The sequence below is a fragment of the Triticum aestivum genome, chromosome 3B (assembly GCF_018294505.1).
Source record: "Triticum aestivum cultivar Chinese Spring chromosome 3B, IWGSC CS RefSeq v2.1, whole genome shotgun sequence".
NCBI lineage: Eukaryota > Viridiplantae > Streptophyta > Magnoliopsida > Poales > Poaceae > Triticum > Triticum aestivum.
Window position 1 is genome coordinate 458395706 of NC_057801.1, and position 3852 is coordinate 458399557.

The window sequence follows — 3852 nt, forward strand, 5'->3', positions numbered from 1 at the left end:
ATGCTACGTTGCAAACGGCTGAGATCGACGCGAACGGGACTGCTGGCAGGCACTGGCCGGGCGCCAGTCATGTGAGATCATGTGCAGGATCGATCGTGGAGGGCTCCCCGTCTTGATTTCATCCCGAAATGTGAAGTGTACCTCCATGAAACTTTCGGAAGACATGCCCATGCGCTCCTGGGATGCATGGTAGCAGTACAGAAACCATCTCTCGCTGACCGTGAAGTGGGAGCACAAAGCGGACTCCCACTACCACTAGAGCTGTGGTGCGTCCCCTTTTTTCCTCGCCAATGCGTTCGCTTCCTGTTTGTACGGTTCCGAAGCATGCATCTTGCTGTTTCCCTTGACGGAAAGTTGTTATTTTCTTTCCGATGGCGGAGCATTCTGGACGGAATCGCACCACATGTGATGTCGTAGGATTACGATGAGACTTGAACGATCGAAACCCCAAGAGAATCTCCAGCTAGCTCGATCGGTCTCCAGTAATTTATAGTTGGATTGGTTTTAGTATAGAGAAATTGTATGCATGGTTTCCAACATGCGATACGTGTTACCCAGCCGGCAGCCGAGATGTACATGTATACTGTACATGCAGAAGAGGTCGTGACCTGACGGAAGCACTGAGCTCACGCGGCATGTTATCTTGGATCGTGCAGGTGAAAGATGCATCGCGTGTATGGAGCCAGTCTCGTGATCCAAGAAATTAGGCGGGATTTCATCTGAGCGGCTGTCATGGATTGGCGCTTCAGACGTGCGAAAGAAACCGATTAGACAGTAAGGAACCAGCAAAGTCCAAACGCAGAGTCGGGTTAATACGATGGTGGCGAGGACGCATCTCAATTTTTTTAGTGTACTCCAGTACTATACTAGTACAATGCAAATGGAATACGGAATGGCATTCTCTCTCTCTCCATCAATACTCTTCATGGGCCAACCTGGTTATTATCCCCTACTTCCTTCGTTCCAAAATAGATGACTCAACCATGTACTAACTTTGTATTAAAGTTAGTTCAAAGTCGGGAATTCCCTAGCTGACGCTCATTGCGTTGAATTGTCGGGCTTCCGCACAAGGATAGCCGGCCCGTTTAATCGCTTCAGCGATCCTGGTTTTGGGACCCTTCTAAAGGTTTCTGGGCGGGTTTTTCCGGTTTTGGGAACCTTCTAGAAGGTTCCTGATCCGGTTTTCCTTTTTCTCTATGTTTCTTATTTATTTATTTTTCTTTTTTTTCTTTTTCGTGTTTATTTTGTCCGAATTTTCAGAAAAAATCTGAATATTAAAAAATGTTCTTGTTTTCAAATTTTGTTCAAAAAATTTAAAAAATGTTCAAGAATTTTAAAAAATGTTCTAATTTTCAATATTCTATCCACAATATCAAAATGTGTTCGTGTTTCGAAAAGTTTTGGAATTTCAAAAAATATTCTTGGTTTGAAATTTTTGTTCACAGTTTCAAAAAATGTTCGTGTTTCAAGAAGTTTAGAAATTTCAAAAAATGTTCTCCTTTTCAAAATTTGGTTCACAATTTTCACAAAATGTTCGTGTTCCAAGAAGTTTAGGATTTTCAAAAATTGTTCTCCTTTCCAAAATATGTTCACAATTTCAAGAAATATCTTCATGTTTCAAAAGCTATTCAGGAATATCAAATTATGTTCCCATTTTTAAAATTTATTCACAATTATTCAGAAAAATGTTCATGCTTCAGAAAATGTTCGTGGTGTCACCATTTTATTCACAATTTTTAAAATATTAACATATTTCAAGTTATGTTCGCATTTCCAAGAAAGCATACAAATACGAATTTTGTTAGCACTTTTCAAAATTTATGTTTTAAATTTTATTCTAGAATTTTAAAAGTTTTTTGTTTCCATTTTTTGGTCCGAAATTTAAAACTATTTGGAATTCCAAAAGATGTTTTATAAATGTTCTCCAAATATCAACCCCCGCGGTGTGTTCTTATAGGATGTTTGCGCATATATAACAATCAAATGATGCGGGTGTGGTGGCTAATAGGTCGTGGTTAGTGTCCTGTGTTGCCACTGGGTAGCGGGATCGACGGACCAGGTGGAGGGCTGCTTGTGCGAATCCCCGCCATTCTGGCGCACAATGCGGCAGATAGGCGCTCCCCAAAGTCGGGTCATCTATTTTGAAATGGGTGGAGTACCTAATGACTTCTTGGCCCAAACTTGTCCGTTCCTCTGCTTTGTGATCAGGCATCAGTATCCTAAAGGCCTGCTTCGTGCCTTTCTTTTTAGAAAAAGAAAATCAGAGACATGTAAACCACAGCCAATCCTATATGACGGCGACGTGCGTCATATAGAGACGGCTTTGTTCAAGTAGAGGCTGGTGGGCCGGCCCATTCAGCAATGAGCGCGCGGCTTTTCTGCTTCTTTTTTTCTTTGTGATTTGAAAGTATTTTTTTCTTCAAAACCACTAATTAGAAAGTACGCCTTGCAAAAGTCACTTTTCACCTTCTCTCGCGCTGATAAGTGGTGCACTGCATGTGTGGCACATGTCGTAAACTGACAGTTTTTTTCTTTTTTCATAGATTATTTTTTTAAACGGTTGACCGCCAAGTGGTAACTTTTGCAAAGGCCGCTCCCCATCTTCTCTGGTGCTGACAACTGGCGCATTGAACATTTGTTACTTCTTTATTTTTTTGGTTTATCTCTTAAACCGTGTGTCCAAATCTTAAACCTTTTTCACCATTAAATTTCATGTCTAGGTATTTTCAAAACTAGATCTGAAGTTAATATGTTTTAATGCACTCTTTATTTCCAAAAACCAGTGGAAAGGGGGCAAAGTGAAAACTAGAAGAAAGAAGCCGAAAAATCTGAAAGCACATTTGCGCTTTTCACTTCCTTTTGGAAACACAACTTGTGATTTTTCCCTTTTTTCAGGGAAGCACAATTGTGCTTTTCGCGAAAGCACATATGTTGTGCTTCTTCCTTTTCGGGAAGCACAAGATGTGCTTTCTCATGGAAAGCAGAGACTGTGCTTCTCGTGGAAGCACAACTATTCTTCTCATAGAAACACAAGTTATACTTTTCTCCTTTTCGAGGAAGCACAATTGTGCTTCTCGCGAGACAACATTGCTTCCGGAGAAAATCATTTTCCGCCAAAACCTATGGAAAACTAAGCAAAATCGAATAGCCAAGAAATAAAATAAAATGCACAAAACTGTGGAAATGCACAAAAAATAAAATAAAATGCACAAATAATTTCACGCTAGGAGAGTGACAGCTGCGGAGGGTAACCGTTAAATAGTTGCCCTCCTCTTTCTTTCAATTTCTATGCACGTGTTTTTCTTTCAGGTTTTTTTCTTCATTTTTTTTCTCCTTTTCAAATTTGGTGTTCTACTCTTTTTCTGTTTTTGCACATTTTGTTTTTATAGTTTTCACAATATGTGGTGGACTTTTTTTTTCAATATACGCTAAATACTTTTTCAAATACACGTTGAATTTTTTTTAGTATACAGTGAACATCTTTCAAATACACACAGGACATCTTTCATTCATCGAACATCTTTTTATATACATTCAGCATTTCTAAATATACGAAGATTCTTTTAGTTATGCAATGAACAATTTTTTAAATATATAGTGCACATTTTTATATACACTGAACTTATTTATAAACACAAATGTTAACACCCACACGTGTGGCACGAAGCAACATGGCCCAAACGCCCCGGTACCATTCATTTTGCCACATCAAAACAGGTGACATCAGAGGAAATCTTTCTAGGTTTTGGCTTAAAAATGTTTTATCTCCTAATTAAAAATCAATTTTCACCATTAAATTCGTGTCGATGAGATCTTCAAAACTAGATCCCATGTTGATATGTTTCGACGAAA